The following is a 20,410-nucleotide window of genomic DNA, read 5'->3' as shown; positions in this document are numbered from 1 at the left end:
GTATATTTTATTAAATTCACGTTTTGCTGACTTGATTCTGGGACTTTGATGAATACAACATTTTATCTTTATGAAATATTTTGTTTACACTTGCATCTGTTTCTTAAACGTTATGTCGATAATGGTGCATGATTCCTAGTAATCAAGCTGATAAAAGATGTAAAAGTTCAAGTTGTTTTTCTGTTGTATCGCAACTAACACATTTAGGAACACGACGTCCTTGGGAGTTGTTATGTATATTTGATTTACATTGTTTCTTACTTGTTTTTCATTTTATTGTTTTGTTTCATTATGTGCTATTGTAATGTAACATTTTATGTTTGACTTAACCTTGTCCAAAATCAAGTTCATTTTCTACTTGACCTGAATCGTTGATTTGTTTATTCTGTAAACAACTAGTACATACCGAAAACATTATATATATGTATGGGTTTAATATTAAGATCATTATTAATAGAAGTAAACATATTTATTTGGGTCTAGATTTTGGTTATTAGAATTCCCCTATAAATATACATGGTATACCTGATATATTCCACATCCTATATTATTATTTAGTATCAGACCTTCTAGTTATATCTAAGATTTTATTTTGTTAACATCAAAAAGTTTCTACAAGGTTATTTTCCATTAGGTATTTTTTTATATAGAAAACGATAATTGTGACCTGAGGTCAAGTAGATGATTTTATAATCTTGTTCCTGGAAAAAAAGTATTAATTCTTGCCTTAAGCGATAAGCAGAATCAATTGTATTATTGTTGTGTCCAAACAATAATTTGTGCTGGAATTTATTTATTCAAATTATTTAATTCAAGTGATTCCTCTCTGGAAATATAAAGTGCTCTTATAAAATAACATTCTTCGAAATACACTTGAATTTATTCTGAAATTTCAAAAAAGGATTTAATACATTGAGTGTATTATTATGATCCATCAAAAGACTGTTGGCACATCAGCATTATACGGGCCACAACAGGCATATCAACACCTTCAGCGTTGGATTTAATTTGGATTTTCACTCAAGTTTATTAGAACTTTGATTATTAGGACTTGTGTCTGTAATTCTAGATTTATTTGGAACTTAATTCGCAATACCGTAAGTTCTCTTTTTTTACATTTTCACTTTGCATTTTAGGAAAATAAATTATTTGTTGAATTTTACAAAGCTTGTTGCTTCTCAGTCTGTTCTATTACTTGTTTTAAGATCATCGATTCGTACTAGGAGTATTCTTATGTTCAGTGACAGTCCCGCCCCACCTAATCTTATGTGTATAATTCTGATTGGCCGTCTTATCGACACGATCTCGGGTTCTTAAAATAATATCAACCAGAATATATCGCAGCTTTTACCAAATAACATTTGTAACTTAGTACCGAATTGCAGACCATCGCCGTATACAATAAGTGATTAGTCACAGATAAATAATTATAGAGTAAGATTCCGATTAAGATTAGTCTCAGATGTACTAATACCTAGTTTAAGCTGACACTGTTGGTAAATGACATCCAGTCTCAGATGTACGATTGCCTGATTAGGTTGACACTGCTGGTAATTAACAGCCAGTCCTAGATATACTAATGCCCAGTTTAAGTTCGCACTGCTGGTAATTGACAACCAGTCTTAGATGTACTAATGCCCAGTTTAAGTTGACACTGCTGGTAATTGATCACCAGTCTCAGATGTATGAATGCCAAGTTTAAGTTGACACTGCTGGTAATTAGCAACCAGTCTTAGATGTACGAATGCCTAGATTAGGTTGACACTGCTGATGTAATTGACTACCAGTCTTAGATGTACGAACGCCCAGTTCAAGTAAATAATGCTGAATTAATTGATAATCAGTCTTTATTATTAAAAACGGTTTAAAAATCAATTTTGAATCTTGCAAACATAATTACATATATGATCACATGTTTGACAGGTGTCTCGTGGTGAATAAATGGGCTGTTGTGAAATATACTAGGGGACAAATCCAACTTTTGGAAACATTTTGGATTCAAACAAAAGTGTCATTTTTAGTTGTTTGTCTGTGTATGTTGATGTGTTAAGTTCATATATTCGTTTGTAAAACTGGGAATCATCCTACGATTTTCAGGAGCACAATTGTTTTCTTTCTGTCAGCTATGATGTAAGCATAATTACCCCCACGTTTGTTATCCTTTTTAAGTTACAACTAATACAACGGTTAACATATACATAATTAACTCGTTTTCTATAAGGTAATGACAGTGTACATTTTTTTAGGGGAAGGGCAAGACTTTTTAGCTAAAATATTTTATTTTATTTTATCTCAATAAAAAAAAGTTCAAACAGTAAAACTGACATAATATGGCATCATTTTGCTATAAATCAGCAAAATATATATTTCCAGATATTGACAGACTAAAATATACATTTTTTTGCGTCCCTGATATAATTGCGGTATACCGCTGTACGGATGGCGGTATGCTCAGAAGTACCGCGGTATACAAATATTTTTGTGGTATCAAACCCGACTGCTGATGTTATTGACAACCAGTCTTAGATGTTCGGATGCTCAGCCTAAGTTGACACTGCTAGTGTAATTGACCATCAGTCTTAGGTCTCACTGGACAGTTTATCTGGTGAATTTTCATCCGACAATGACCTATTGCAGAAAAATGAGAATAACTTTACACTGAAGATACAAATAAAAACAAACTAATGATTTTTGTAGAAAGCATACATGTTGAGACTTTGACTGCGGCAATCAAGTTAATTCCTGATGCAACTGGTGGCTTTTATACTGAACCAACACTGCCAACAACCCCTAATTTGTACCTTCATTTTTGACAGCAAAGAGCTATTTTGCATATTTTCCTGTGACAAGGCAGCTAAAAGAATCAGTATGTGCCTTATGCATGAATAAAGTTCACTAGTACTATAACAAATTAGCATACTTTTCATCACCCCTCAACCATCTCGATTTTTTAGATATTTACCTCTGTAGCAGACGCGCGTAAAAATGTTAGCCATGTCTGCTGCTCATTTGCAGCCCAAGTTACGCACTTGATCTCCAATGCTCGTCTAACTGTGACAGGCAGTCACCAACAAGCCAACCAATTTCCAAGCCTAACTCAAAGTAAATCTAAAAGACATTACAGATTTAGCTTCTGTATGAATTTGTAAACGCTAGGCTTGTAATAATTAGATCCGTGCCTTCTACCTTAAAACCTAGGGAGTGTCAAAATACGAAATTATTTAGTGAGACCTTAGATGTACGAATGCCCAGTTCAAGTAAATACTGCAGATTTAGTTGATAACCAGTCTTTGATCTACTAATGTCCGCTTTTATGTAATACTGCTGGTGTAATTGACAACCCGGTCGCAGATGTACGACTGCCCGGTTTAATTTAATAGTGTTTGTGTATATAGTCAAATCATCAAATTTATGCAACCAGTATTGGTAGTCATGCTGGAAGGAAAGGTGTCATAATGTGCTTCTTCCGCCACGTGGAACATAATCGCATGCAATGAAATGTTTAGTCATGTAGCCAACACGCATGTAATGCGAATACATCTATCACGTGTTTTATTCTGCTGTCGTTTGCTTCAAGAAAACAAATGTAAAATCGGTGGGTGATACTAGTGAGGCAGAGAATGGAGGGGAGGAATAATATTAGTGATGTTGTTGCTGTCACTATTATTATTATTATTATTATTGTGGTGGTTGTTGTTGTGATGGTGGTATGACGCTGTGAATCACTGTACATTTATTTTATTTAGTAAGGAATAAGCCACTTTATAATTAGATAAAAGAAACTAAAACAAATTCGGAAAACACTTATAAAGGCCGTCTAGGCACTTTTTTTTCAATTTTAACTTCTCAATAAATTTAACATTGTGAGCAGCTGCCAAGGCAATCACCAACTGACTTGTCCGAAAGTTGAGTAGAAAAATGCGAATTGTTACATTTTTATGAGTCATTAGCATTTAATCCCATCTCCTTAATTAAATTTTTATAATAAAATAATTATAAGTAAAGCCGAATCATTTTGAAATGCTGCTTTTTCATTTAGATCTAACAATTTTATGTTTTTACCATTATTTTGCAATAAAAAAAAACTGACTACGCAGCCAGGAAGGTGAGTTTGAGTATGAAATCCGGGTCAATAAATCTATGACATTCTTGGGTTTTATCTGCCGGATTCGGACGGATAAAACGGATTGTGTAGACAATAACTTTTGTTAATTGAAAATTAAGCCAGCAGATTCCAGTAAATAATCGGAGATACTTAATTTACAACAGACCTGAGTTTACCAGACAAGTCTTAAAATAAACCTACAGTTCAGACACTTGATAAGTCAATGTCAAGTCATACCTAACTTTCAGCTATTCAGATCGCTGGTGTCAGCTATTCAGAGCCTGGTTTCAGCTATTCAGATCCTCGTTTCAGCACTTAACCCTAACCCTAACCCTAACCCTACTAGACTTAAGTTTTGATAGCGAAATTCTAGTCAGTATTCTTAATCGCATTTTGTATTAAAAAAATTTGTTTCTCGATTAATGTATAAGATATTAGAATAAGCAAGTCTTAATCGTATTTTACAAGACTTGTAAAATGCCGATCAAACGGTTTGTGACTTGACTGGTCATTTTTAAGCCAGACCTAAATTTCAGCCAATCAAATCTTTGGTGCAAAGTGCCAATCAAAAGGCTGGAAAATAAAACCTAATACAAACAACACATTTGCATTTTAGAAAAACGAGTTTAGAAGACAAAAAAAAAATATGAAGGTGGGACGGGTGGGCGAGTAAACAAATAGGCAATGTCTGTAAGACAGAAATTAGTGCAGGGCGAGGTTCCTCCATTTTAAGCATTTCCAGGGCATAATTTCAATTATCTGTCAAGAAAACTTTCTATAGGAAACGTTCCGGTTGTTTCGCGCCCCAACCGCACCCTCCATTTCGTCTCTGTGTTTCTCTCAATGCTCTATAATGCAATTGAAATTTTATATCATTTCAAAACAGCCATATTAAAAATCTTAAAGAGCCATTTTAATGGAAATTATTTTATGAGAATGATTATAAAACAAAGCGTATAAAGGTAACAATTTAAAAAAAAGACTTATAAAGCTGTATCATTGCCTTTACCAAAAATTGGGTGGGGTGGGGTGGGGGTAATTTTGCACAGTCAATATCCATCCGTTGCAGTGTGCGATGATACGTTGATAAAAGCGTGAGAAGACCCTTTTCAATTCATGTAGAAACTGGATCAAGAATGCAGACATAACATTAAGTTCTCTAACGAAAGTAGACATCTCGTATCAAGTTCCACAAAGGTAAGAATTGGATTTCACCGGTTCATTGCTTTTCTTTATATATTCGATCAATCATAAGATTTAATGCCACAGTTTGTCTTTTAGCAAATTCAGCTCAAAGAGCTGATGTGTTCAAATGCTCGAAACCTCAAATGTATATTATATCAAATGTGACTTTATTTCATTAGAATCTACTGGGCCGCTTCGTCATATTTAACAAACGGTTTCAGAGACGACAACGGAAAAGTAACTGATGGTTCGAATCACATTTGAAGATATTTGAAACTAGATACGTTAAACAGAGATGTCCAGTTTCAGTGGACCACCTATATATGTCGTCTGCATTCGTGATATATCTTGTGTTTAATGACTAGTCTCACAGAGTGTCATCTACATTTGCGTAGCTCAATAAGAAACAGGGATTGGCGGCTTTATCTTTTATGACCTTGTTTCATGAGAAAACTATGAGTCGTTTTGTTCAAATTTTACACAACTTAATTTACGTCTGAAGGTTCAGTTAATTATCATCGTCTTTCAGTGAGCCCTAAATCTTATGGCCTAAAACCTTTCTTAGGTTCCGAATCTCACATTTATCACCAAGCCCAATTACAATAAAGCTGTGTGATCGTATTTAAATTGTAATTTAATAGAGAGTAACGGTAGAAGACATTTAATTTAGTCTGCACAGAAACGCATTTTCCCCAGGATGGATGGTAACTGATTTTAGTGTGATTAATTTCCAATTATTCCGCACGCAATGGTAGTGCGTTTCCTTTTCCGTTTTGTTCTAATTTGAAGAGTAAATGCCGATTATTGTGTCTCGCGTGCCTGTGGTATCAGATTCAAGATCGATGTTCCTGACTGAAAATTGCTATTTACAAACCGAAAGAGATACCTTGTTAAGAGCTTTACTGCCTTTTGACAAAATAATACAGATTTATATTGCAAATCCATTACAGGGTTGTATTCCCTTATAAGACTCGGTAATTTCTTCAGAACGAACTGCGCAGAAAAGATTTATATATGAAGAGGAACTGATGTCATTATTTCAACATCCACAATAATTGGTGCGAATTTATGACAAAATTAATCGAATGATGCACAACATATGCTACATCGGTGAACGTTGTTTAGTAATGATACTAAACTTAGTTATTACGACTCCCGCCGGGAAACTGAGACTTGATGCTAGAAGCTATCCTTGGCCCGGTGTGTGGCCAGAATTATGAGATAGATCAGAAACAGAAATGAGTCGTCATTGCGTGTGCACTTTTGCCATTACACTAATTACGCCCTTTTGAGGACTACAGCCCCCCCCCCCCATCATAAAAGCGTAACACTTACTTAAAAATTTAAGTACGGCTAATTTGTTTGAGAGCTGCTTCCTTTGTTACAGTTCGGAAGTTAATTAATGCTTGACAATGGCTTCGTCGTGAAGGCGAGTACGTCTACTGTCAATGAGACAGTGATTGTCGTAAAATGTTATTGACGAGTACTGCATGTGGTCTACATAAAACTTTACTTCATTCTGTGAATTCGCCTACACTTTGAGTTGGGGCGTGTAGATTAAACTCCATAACTTGTTTTAAAAAGATAATTTTGTGAAAAATATAAGTGATTGTAAACGGGGCCCAGAAACAGTTTGAGCAGAAAACTTAAACCCAAATTCACGAAAAAGTTTGATTATAAAACCTAACCCCAGAGTCAAAGCTGAACATTATAAACAATGGTCAGTTACTCGATTTCACTGAAATTTGGAATGCATCTAGATCTCACAGTTATCCAGTATTAATCACAATTTGGTGTGTGTCGAGTGAAACAGACAACAAGATTATCGCAAACTCTACACAAGGAAAAAAACAAAAGTTGCGTGCAAACATACATGATTTACCAAACAAAAACGCAAAGATTTAAAGTTATATTCCATGCTCCTCCGTCAAAAAACTTCAATCAACTCAAAATCTTACTTGAAAATAAACTGACCTTATTAAATTGACTGCACTTTTGAATTTCCGATAATAATTCAAAGTCTGAAAATGCACTTCTTACTCGCTATGTTGAGTAAACAAATTTATGACGGAGTGGCCATTAACTGTGTTGCATCTAACATATCATATATCTCCAAATATAAGTGTGGCATTTCTATCTCTCCTTCCTTTTCCCCATTGGCTTTAACGTCACTTTTAACACATTATTGACAATATCATGCTGAGGACAAGGGTGCTAAGCCCTTCCCTAGATATGTCATATATATATATATATATATATATATATATATATATATATATATATATATATATATATATATATATATATATATATATATATATATATATATATATATATATATATATATATATATATATATATATATATATATATATATATATATATATATATATATATATATATTCATTTCTTCCACGTCATTTTAAAAAGTTCGCTGCAACATCCAATAAAGTGTTTTCAAACGTATGAAAAGTGAAAATTCCCGGTTTCACTCGAAAGAGAAGTTAATAGTTAGAAACATTGAGAGAGGGTTGTGAAGACTTGATATTAATATATAAAAGTCATTTCCATGAGTTCTTCGCGAACCTTATCAGGTGATGGCGATAAAATGTCCATAAATAAATCGGACTCATCTTTGTACACTGAAAGGTTCATATTCCTTTGACATATTTACAGGCGCCACAGCAAATCATATTTACTTGCCTCAGAACTGACAGGATTAGCTTTGTTAGGATCACGAAGGTTAATTGATCATCGATATGCAGTGCCCTTACGGGGTCCATTTTCACCCTGCAGTTGACTAATATGGCGATAAAGTCTTCTAATCTAAAAGTGATCGACGATTTATTGTAGCCTTTGTGCCAGCTTCATATTCGAGAAGCAAGTGGAATGATTCACGGGACTTGGGGTAGAACACCAGAAGCAGATGGTTCGATTTATATGACTTGTGATAGAACACTAGATACAAACGTAACGATTTATATGACTTGTGATAGAACATTAGCAAATGGAGTGATTCATGACTTGCGTTAAAACACTAGATACAAACGTAGCGATTTATATGACGTGTGATAGAACACTAGATACAAACGTAACAATTTATATGACTTGTGATAGAACATTAGAAGCAAATGGAATGATTGATGACTTGCGTTAGAACACTAAATACAAATGTAACAAATTTATTGGACGTGTGGTAGAACACTAGAAGCAATCAATTGGATCGATTCTATAACTGGTGTTGGAAAATTAGGGGCAAATGGAATAATGTATACTACTTGTGTTAGAAGACTAGATAGAAACGTAACGATTCATATAACTTGTGTTAGAACATTAAGTACTACACACGACTGTACTTTCAACATAAACTCAAATGACATTTTTAAAAAATTAGAATATGACCAAGGGAACAGGCATATTAAATAAAAAGTTGTAAAGCAACTCTCGCACTCAGTGTCTGGCCAACAGTTTGCACATAAATACGACAGTGCTCTTTAATAATTAAGATTTATTGATATATGAACGTTAACCAATATGATGATTATGTAACTAAACACCTGAACAGAGCCAAACCGAGTCGAACAGAACGGAACTGTGATGCATATAACTATGTAAAATGGTGATTACAGACAGCTTTTCACTTGAATGGATATGTATGTATGTATGTATGTATGTATGTATGTATGAAGGTAGGTAGGTAGGTAGGTTAGTAGGTAGGTACGTATGCTGGCATGCATGAAAAAAGTAGATAGCAACTGGGAAGTCTGTCAAATCAAAATTTAAAACAAAAATGTTTCCGGCTTTTTCAACAACAAACAAAACAAAATTTACCCAGTGCCCAGTTCGAAATTCTAAAACCTTCAATTACTCTCTACTCTGTAAAACCATGATAATACCTTACAAACTCTTATATTTACAAGAGAAAGTTTTTGGCGGAGTTCTCATTACTCGTATACTATATTCTTGCTGTTCTGATATTGGTAATGTCGCTCTGCGACAAAACAGAGCACCTAAGGCAGAGAGACAATTAATAACTACAAAAATGGAAAGTACTATTATATTTCAGGAAAGATCTCTCCAGATCGATGTCAGTGCAGATAAATAAACATGAAGCGCAGAAACTGTATAGAAAAAAAGTAGGAAAAAAAATGCTTGGTTGTTCAAAAAATTATAATAACATGAAAGATTAAGTCACACTATTGACAGTTAGATATAATGCCCGGTAAAGGGATTAGTTGTAAACATAAAAAACTATTGTCATCATTTAAAATTTTCGTATGTTACTTATGGCAAATTTGAAAGTATTATTAGATAACTTCCACAGGTTTAGCATGACCTTGTCAAACAATATGGTCAAAAAAAAAAAACTGTGACACATACAAAGCAAAACTAACGTTTACTTAATTATGCTATCAGATTGGCATCACCGAGTCATCAAAAAATTTCCAAATGGTTTCCTAGGGATCTTAAACGTGTCGTTGTAGATGATGATTGTATCGATATACGCGTCACACTTATCGAGACCAGATGTTATCATCTTCATCAAACGCTGGATATGTTGACGAAGGCTTTTTCATACCAGACACAATCACTTTATGATGGTGGAGTCCATTTGGAGTCTTAAATGCCGAAATTTCCTTTGCTATTCTGTGAGTGAAATTTGCCAGAATCATTATAACGGGTCAAACATTTTAACATCTTTTTCATTTCTAATTTTGTCAGTGCAGTCATCTATTCTTGGCATTGGAAACGAATCTGTATTGGTGACACTTAACTTGCTATAATCAGTACACATTCGAAATGGATCATCTGATTTAGGAACAAGAATGCGTGGCGAATTCCAGTTATATTTTTTTTGGGGGGGTGGGGTGTCTATAAAATGATTGTCCAGTAAATTTTACTTTCTTGTTTTTCCAAACATTCCTGATTGAGATGGTTCATTCAGTAAGGATGCTGTTTCACAAGTATAGAATCCAAAACTCTAACACCTAGATACATTTCACTATTCCACGTCAGAACATCAGAAAACAAGTGCTCATATTCATATAATATTTATAACACTTTTCTTTTGCTTGTAGATGAGAACGTTTCCGTTCCAGATTGTTTAATATTTCCTCATTCTGAAGATTGGTTGTGCCAAAGGCACTACAGTCATATTGATTCCATCGTTCACATCCTCACTGTGTGGGACAGATACAACTAAATTGACCGAATGATTAACTGATCTTCATCTGCGAAAATAGATATTTATATGACATTTATATGACAAAGTTGTTTCTGTTTTCGCCTTATATGAATGTTATTGATGTAGTTTAAGCCATATATTATCTTTGGAATTTCATAAGAAACATTGTATTTAGTCCAAGGAGGATTATGTAGCAAGGGATGGAGAGCGAGAACTCTATCACCAGGCAGAAAAATAATTTTTTGTTTATGTCATACCTTCATTTCATTTTTGATTCAGCAGAAAGAAGATTAGTTCTTGGTACCTGACAAGCTTTTGGCAACCTATATTTGAGATCAGAAACATATTCTCGAAGATTAATCTTGGAGGCATTATTTAAAAGAAGTTTCTCTTTTAATAACGTCTACGGTCTAGAGATAGTATGTCCAAAATTAAGTTCAAATGGACTTAAAGCCAATTATTCTGGAATTGATTTCCTAACAGCAAACAATATGAATATGAACACCCACCTTCTCAATTTTTCCCTGTATCGAAACATTGTAACCAAATCATATTATTCTAAGTTTGTTGAAATTTTTCCAGTCTCTTGCCTCTCAGGGAGATAGGTAGAAGATTTAAAATGGTGGACGCCTAATTCATGCATAACGTTTTGAAACATTCCAGACATAAAATTTTACCCTTGATCAGACCTGATAGACTTGGGAAGGCCAACAAGTGTAAACAAATTATTAGAGCTTTTACTCTGGTTTTGGTTTGAATGTATATCAAGGGAATTGCCTCTGGAAATCTTGTGAACTCATACATTATGATCAACAAGTTTTGGTTGTATGGTCTTAGGTAAGGGGCCGATGGCCTCTACCATTATTCTGCTAAAATGTTCGTCAAATGCAGAAATACGTTGCAGATGAGCAAAAGGGATCTTCTGATTGGATGTTTGTACCATTTAACAAGTGAGACAAGATCTACAGTATTTAGAAACATCACTTTTTCGGCCAATAAAAATGATTGAAGATTTTGCGATAAGATTCGTTGACTCCTAATTGACGTGCCAATGGAATTTCATTGACTATACTAAAATATCTTGTCGATATGACCTCCAAATGACAATGTGTTAGCTCATTACCCATTCATCACCAGTGGTTACGCAAGGTGTTCTCCAATTTCTCATAAGGTATACAATTTTCATTAAATAACAAATTGGTGTGTGTCTTAAAGTTCTATAGATTGATCAATACTATGAGCAAAGTTGGCCTCATCAAAAGACTAACCAGTTAATGTGTCAACCAAAGGAATAATTTCCTTATCAACGTCATTCTCAAGTGCTTGTTTTGTCATAGCTCTGGTAATTGCACAAGTATGATACAAATCAGGGATTTCATGCTCAATATTTTCAATATAACAAAACACTTCGAGAAGTTCCTGCTCCTTAACAGTTTAACAGGCATACGCTTGGTTGAATCAAAAGTAAATTATATAAAACATTTTGAATCAAATGGTTCATTATTCTTCAACAGAGAACCAGAATGTGGTATGTTTCTACCAACCAATGTATTCTTTTTTGAACACCAAACCGTTACCTATACACAGGATCATTTAGAGTAGCTCCGTCTTTATTCTCTTGCTTAGTTTTCAACCTGTAGCAATCCAAAGTTATGTGCTCTTTATTATTACAAAAAGTGCACATAGGAAAGGATAAGGATTTCTGATCAGTCTTAGGAGAAGTTTGTTTTCTAAAATATATGCCACATTGAGATTTGGAAATACCCGCATGAGCCTGAGATGGGCTTTTTCATCAAACAAAACTGCTGAGAGGAGGACACATGAAACTTGGCGAGTCAAGGAATAATCATTAGCTGTGCGTGCAGCATTTTTAAATGTTTTCCCTTTTGCTCATGAAGATAGGCTTTGAAATTTCTATGAACCTGGAATTTTCAGCCAATATGAACTGGCTGAGGTTATTGTAATCTCGATAAGCCTTCTTGGCTGAACACCACCGATTAAATAGTTGTTCTTCTTCAATTGTTTTTCCAATACCGTTGAAACAGTTCCTAAACTTTGTCAATATACTTCATGTACCAACAAATGACCCTTCAACATGCATTCCTTAACCACATCATAATCAGCACTTTGTTCCACCGACATTGAAGTAAAGACTTCACGAGCTCTGCCACTAAGTACACTTTGTAATATAAACGTTCATTGCTTTTGTTCGTCATTTGAAGTTCTCAGCAATTTTCTAAAATTATGGAAAGTATCTAACTACTTCATTGTCTTCAAAACGGGGTACTAACCTAATATTTCTAGTAACATTACAATCTCAACCTGAACTTCTGTGAAAAGGGAGGCGGATGTTTTTCGCCAGTTTCTATTCTTCTAGTTTATTTTGTGTTATCCTTGCATTTTATTTCCCTCTCTTCTGTTTCTCTCTGCCTGTCCCTTTCGTCTCTCGGCATTTCTTGTTTCCTTTCTTCTCTCTTGCTGCATTTGCAACTGAATTTTCTTTTTTCTCATTATGAATTAGCGTATCCATCATTTCTTCCCCTATGTTAAATTTCCCTTCTCTGTATATAGTCCCAACTTTTTGTCTGTACATTCCTTGTCCGTGTATTTCTTGTCCGTATATCGTACCAGGGGGTCTTGTAATGTTAATTCCCATTGTCCATATATCGTCCCCCTTCACAACTGACTTCAGTGATGAGTTCTAGATACACATGCAATAAATACATTAGTACTTTTGTCAGATTTACCTGTGTGTAAGAGAGAGAGAAAGAGAGAGAGAGAGAGAGAGAGAGACTGCATAACTAAGATTAGGTATTAAATTGGAGGGAATAAAATGCTTATAATGTAAATATGTAATGTGCTTCAGCATACCTCACTCCATGGCCATTTCTTACCTTATATTCTGACAGGACCAAATTCAAACTTAACATCATTTACTTTCGTACAAACACTCGATGTCCGACTGATACATGAGGAGAAATCCAGCTTGAGAAAGTAATATCTGCAGCAATAAAAAAAGAAGAAAGCAAAAACATGGAATGAAAGTGAAACTGAAAACGGAATTTACATAGATCAAAACGGAGAATATAGACTAAGTGGACGAAGTATGAAGAAGTAGTAACAGTTAACGGCACATCAGCACACTAGTGGCTACATGGTTCTAACTAAAGATAAAATTTTGGAAATAATGAATTGCACAAATATGCAGTGGATTAATTACTAAATCAATCATGAAAGCAGCTGTCTTGAAAATCTAGCTACATGTCTAACCTGGTTATGGTATGACAGCTTATATGAATAACGATTGAGCGCAAATTTAGATTTCTGCGACCGTGTCATAAGAAAGTAATCAAAGTTGTAAAATGGATAAATTAAATCTGTAACTCTGCAACTTCTTTATGCATGTTTTAATAATTCAAACATGCAATAATAGGTGCCGTAACAACAAAAATTAAATTTTAATAAAATTTTAGATTCATGCACCGACAAATAATTTTTTTAAAAAAGATTTGAAAGTTTTATTTTAATGCTGGAGAGGCCAGGCAGTTGTTTTTGTTTATTTTGTCTCAACAAACTAATGAATATTGACATTTATTTTCATGATCGAGAAAGAAAGAAGATTGATGAAGATTTCTCATCAAAGTGTTGTCATAAAGGCGCTAATATTTGGAGAGAAAAAAGTTGTCGCTTGCAAAAAAGATTAAAAATTTCGTACGTAAAAATGATTTGCTTAAATGGCCATGCAAAGAATTTTGGAGTCGACGGTGAATAACCGCTGACCTTACATCACTGGAAATGTTGAAGCCCTAGAATGTGTCTTTGCCTTTTGTTTCCATTTCATGTATGTATGTATGTATGTATGTATGTATGTATGTATGTATGTATGTATGTATGTATGTATATGTGTTTTATGAAAGCTTGACGTGAATTGTTTAAAACAAAATTTGTTTAACTCTTAATCTCCCGGGACAATATGTATGAAATGATTTCAAGTTGGAATGATCGAAGAAAATAGAGATAATCTGCGTGTTATCGGATTAAGTTTTCTTGGAATTTAGAAAAATAATTCAAGTGGAGTACTGTTAACGTTATGTTGAACATGCAAATCGATATGCTTGAAGATGAGTCTTTTAAAAACAATTGAGATCACCATGACGAGAAACGGCATCTCTCTAAAACAAATTAGACAGTTATCTTGATTTTAATATTACCAAAGTATAAAAAAGATACTTGAAAACTTGAGCACAAGTCTCCCGTCGCTTCACGACATCCTCTGCACATCAACCAAGGATAAAATCAATAAGAACATACAACTCTTTCGTTTAATTTATCAGCGGTCACTAATTTGTCATTTGATATTTACCATTTGCATAAATAATTGGTTTCTCTGAAGTTTTGGTTGAAAACCCACATTCTCTTTCTGCCAATAAAGGGTTTTGTTTATTTCGCAGCGAGATACATACAATATTGAAATAATAGAAGCGAGTCGGTCGTCATTAGATTTTTTTTCCCTGAATATTAATTATCATGCCTGTTGTTTTCTTCACCATGCTGAAACGGTCATCATTATCTGCCTGTTGTGAAAAAAGACCCCATGAATGCGAAGTACGCTAATATGCTCATCAGTTATCTTCCCATGAATTCTGTTTCCCGCGGCAACGCTACCAATATTAAGTTGATTTCAAAACCGGCAATAAAACAGAATCTCAGCCTGAACCTATACCTCGACACTTAAGCAACCGCCTTTTATCAACAAAAATCGCCAACGAATCGGAAATTACTCGTTACGTTCAACAAGACAGGAAATTAACCGACTCTAGGGGAAAGAAAATGTTCTTCGTATAATTTTCCTCTACTTGTATTTCACGGCCTCACATAGTACCTAATCCCCGACAGCCTTTTTGATAATTGCAGTGAGTGACGATCGACACCGTCTAAAAGCTGTAAATTGATGATATTTGCAGAAAAATTCCTTTTTGTGCGATCTTAGACATTAGAAAGGTTTCTGTCTTAGCTAAAGGCAGACGGTCTCTAAATGGTTTTCGCCACGAGCCATCGGCGGACGGAGATAAAAGATGACTTGATTGGTACAAAGTGTGACATTTAACAGTATGAACAAGCCTTTATTCCCTTTCCCTATCCGTCTCCAAAACAAAGTATTAAAACGGTGTTTTAGCAAATTAGCCAAAAAGCGTGGAACTAATGAAATTTTTTCCTAATGGCTGCGTGTGGCAGTACCAGCATCCTTCAGCATCAGAACCCGGGGACTTTTTGTCTTCGGGTTTACTGCACTTAGGTTACTAATGGTCGCCAAGAACAAATAATTACTTTGTTGATCTCTTGCGGGTAATAAAATAATAAAACTCGAATTAAAGACACTAACTCATCTAATATGGTCAAATTAGATTTTCAAAACATACAAATCGTCAATAGATACTTTGGAACATGTGTAGTATTGGATCGTGGAGAAAATCCATTGCTTTCAATTCAAATTTGGCACTGACACGAGACGATACATCGATACATGCTCTGCAAAATTCTTAAAGGTGGTTGAAATTTTGAAAACATTATCTGTCAAATATATGCATTATATTCGATTGTTAAAGACGTTTAAAAAGAGACACGTGTATGATAACAATTGTCAGTTTAATAAAAGGCTTTAAATTGCCCGGATGTTAGTGTTAATCAAATTATTGAATTGTGTCTCGGAAGATGTTATGATGGCTTTGTTCATAACATGTTTTTTGACAACATGGAATTTCATATGCATATATCAAGTAATCTACAAATATCATATGCAGATATCAAGTCATATACAAGTAGCATGCATATATAAAGTCATATACAAGTATCATACGCAGATATCAAATCATGTACAAATATCACATGCTTATATCAAGTCATATACAAAATATCATATGCAGATATCATGTTATAGACAAATATCAGGTTCTCTACAACTACCAGATCATAAGCAAATATTATATTCATTTAAAAATATCATATACAAATATCGACAAATACAAATATTAGACCTTACACAAATATAAGGTCATATGCAAATATAATGACATATCCAAGGATAAGATTATGCCAAGCCATATACAAGGATAAAATCATTTCCTAATATTAAGTCATATATAAGGATAGGGTCATATGCTAGTATCACGATATGGACAAGGTATATGCTTATATCAGGTCATATACAAAGATATGGCCATATGCTAATATCAGGTCATACCCAATGATAAGGTCATATGCTAATATCATGTCTAATATAAGGTCATATGCAAATATCAAGTCATATACAATGATAAGGTCATATACTAATACTAGGTCATATACAATGATAAGGTCATATGCTAATTTTTGGTGTAATAGAAGGTCATATGTTAAATCATATACAAAGATAAGGCCATATACTAATATTAGGTCATATACAATGACAAGGTCATATGAAAATATCAGGTCTATTGTAATGTCATATGCTAATATCAAGTCATATACAAGGACAAGGTCATATGCCATACTAGGTCATATACAAGGATAAGCCATATGCCAATGCAAGATCATATACAAGGATAAGGTCATATGCTAATATCAAGTCATATACAAGGATAAGGTCATATGCTAATATCAAGTCATATACAAGGATAAGGTCACATGCTAATATCAAGTCATATACAAGGATAAGGTCATATGCTAATACTAGGTCATATACAAGGACAAGGTCATATGCTAATACTAGGTCATATACAAGGATATGGTCACACTCTAACATGAAGTCATATGCAAGGATACGGTCATGTGCTAAGATCAAGTCATATACAAGGATAAGGTCATATGCTAATTCTATGTCATATACAAGGACATAGTCATATGCTAATACTAGGTCATATGCAAGGACAAGGTCATATGATAATACTAGGTCATATACAAGGATAAGGCCATCATGTGCTAATATCAAGTCATGTCCAAGGATAATTTCATATGCCAATATTAAGTCATATACCAGGATAAGGTCGTATGCTAATACTAGGTCAAATACAAGGATAAGGTCATATGCCAATACTAGATCATATACAAGGATAAGGTCATAAGCTAATATCAAGTCATATACAAGGATAAGGTCATATGCTAATATTAGGTCATATACAAGGATAAGGTCATATGCTAAAATCAGGTCATATACAAGGATAAGGTCATATGCTAATACTAGGTCATATGCAAGGACAAGGTCATAAGCGAATACTAGGTTATATTCAAGGATAAGGTCATATAAAAATATAAAGTAGCGTACAAGACTTAGTGATACAATGATTTTGACTGGGGACACCTAGTCTATGAAACAAAAGACGTCAATCAAGTTTGTTGGCAATAGTTGTAATTTGTTTTTGAACTACCTGACAAATGTTTGACTGCAAGACATAAGCCAATATAATGTAATTGTAATATCTGTAGAAAAACACGTTTAGTCAGTATCGCCTCATTTTAATTTCTCATCCACCACAGAAGGTGGACATTTTTAGTTCTTCGTTGGAAATTTTGTGTTGCTAGAAAATCACTAAAATTGAATGTACTGGCAGGATCTCAGACAGAGTAGGACAACGAGGACAAAATCAAAACGGTCGTGGAGAGTGGGGTACCGCTGAAGAGAAGACAACTTTTTGTAATTCATAGGGGCCTGCTGGAGAAGTTTTCCTAGCGGCCACAAATCCTGTCCGCGGCTTTCTGTACTGGAGATATGAGATTGTTTACTTTGAAGGTGACAAAGTAACATTATACAAAATCTATGTTCCCAAATTAGTTCTGTTACTAAAATTTCTTGAAATGACACCTATGCTCAGTTCTTGCATTCCATGATATTTCAAGAAATTTTAGGTAAAGAAACCATGTTCCATTTAACAGAAAATGCTTAGTGAGTTCAACAAGAAAAGGGAGAATTTCATCATAAATAGATTCGTACCACTGTCGTTTCGCGATGGAAATCATAAAGTTTATACGTTGTTGTTGTTTTCGGTTTAAAGCTATTTTGAGCACATGATAAAGTATGCGATACATGGTATCCAGTATAAGACCATCCCCAGTAAGAACCGCCGACACATTGGAAGTTACTAGCAGCTTTCTCATATACCGACATTGGCCGAGCCTGAAACTCGAATCCACGCGGACAGAGACGAGATGGCAGTGATCGGTAAAGACGAGCACTTTGGAACACTCGGCCACCTGGGGCCCAATCAATTTTTTTTTATATGAAAGAACCTTTTGATTGTGCCAGATGAGAAAACTTCTTTGGGGTATATTAATATGTCCAAAGGGCACGTTATATAATCACAGTGCTTCGTTAAAGGTTGACGAATTCACAAACATTAGTGAAAAAAAAAAACAGTGACAGGCTATAACATACTTTGCAAGCGTCAAAGTTCTGACACCTCGTGTATAACTATCACTATAACGAAATTTCGTGTGGGCTACACTGTATATCTCTTACTCGTATAAAGTCGTCACTTGTTACTCGTATAAAGCCATCACTATAAAGAACGTCCTTACTAGTTACTCGTATAAAACCATTACTATAGAGAACGGTCGTACTGATATTCAGGATAAGCTATAACTATAAAGAACGTTCATATTGGTTATTTGTATAACGCAATCACTATAAAGAACGTTTGTATTGGTTAGTCGTATAACGCCATCACTATAAAGAATATCAGTATTGGTTACTCGTCTAACGCCATCACTATAAAGAACGTCAATTTTGGTTATTTCGTATAATGTCATCGCTATAAAGAACGTCAGCATTTGTTACTCGTTTAACGCCATCACTATCAAGTAATACGTCAGTATTAGATAATCTTAGAAAGCCATCGACTTGATCACCAAAACTTTGAAGCTGGCAAACTGTACAAAACCCATGGGATCTAGATGTTTAAAACATGTATTAGTAATTGCTTTATAATTCACAAATGTGCTTGTGTTATTTTTAGAGGAAAAAAACACCTACTTATTTTGCAATCTGTCAACTTTGAAACGTTACCTAATTTATTATGGTGTACAGTTACCGAGGATACAGTCACGGATGATGGAGATTCCAAATTTGTTAAAACTTGGTCGAATTATCGTAAAACTTGAAAAACATGCACCACTGTTTACGTCATTTCTTGTATTTAAAAAAAAAGTTAGATATATTGAAACGGGTCTTACACGCTGATAACCGGCCAGCTAAAAGTTTTTCTTCCATCATTCTCACAATAAGTGATACAAAATAAATTAAAATACGAGGTCACGCTTATTGAACGCTTTACTTAACTTCTGCGAGCGTTTTCTTTTTGTGCTGGAGATTCACTCGCAGCAGACAGTGATTTGGAAGACGTCTTACGTCAATTATACCAATATTACCGATATAAATTCTCGAATGACCTTTGGAGAAGCTAAAAATCTAGAAGCTGATAGACTAATCATTATGGAGTACGGTTAAATATGTGGAGTGAAAAAAAAAATTCGTGTCAGAAAACCACAGCCAAATGACTTCAGGATTGACGAAAGAATCCGAAATTTAGATTAGTATTTGTGCTTATGCGCTTCAGAACAGCACCAGTTTTAGCAGCTATTATTTAATTTAGGGGATTCATTTTGAGAAGATAAAATAAGATTTATTTATAGTCAGCATGATCTATAGAAACAGTTTAGAACAAATTGTCTTAACCATTTTACAGACATGGCATGAAATCAGTAAAAACATTAACTAGACATATTTTGCATGACATACCAAAACGGTAAAGTACATAACAAATAACTTCAGGTATAAGCAAGCAAATTCTTTTTTGACGGCAGTATTGAAAGTCAATTTAATATTTAGAAAACGAAAACGTCACAGGGTAAGACCTGAAAGATGCAAAATGACTTAAACCTTGATTAATTAAATTTTGAATTCA

The sequence above is a fragment of the Sinohyriopsis cumingii genome, chromosome 7 (genome assembly GCF_028554795.1).
Source record: "Sinohyriopsis cumingii isolate HCF-2022 chromosome 7, ASM2855479v2, whole genome shotgun sequence".
NCBI lineage: Eukaryota > Metazoa > Mollusca > Bivalvia > Unionida > Unionidae > Sinohyriopsis > Sinohyriopsis cumingii.
This window is presented reverse-complemented; position numbering follows the sequence as displayed.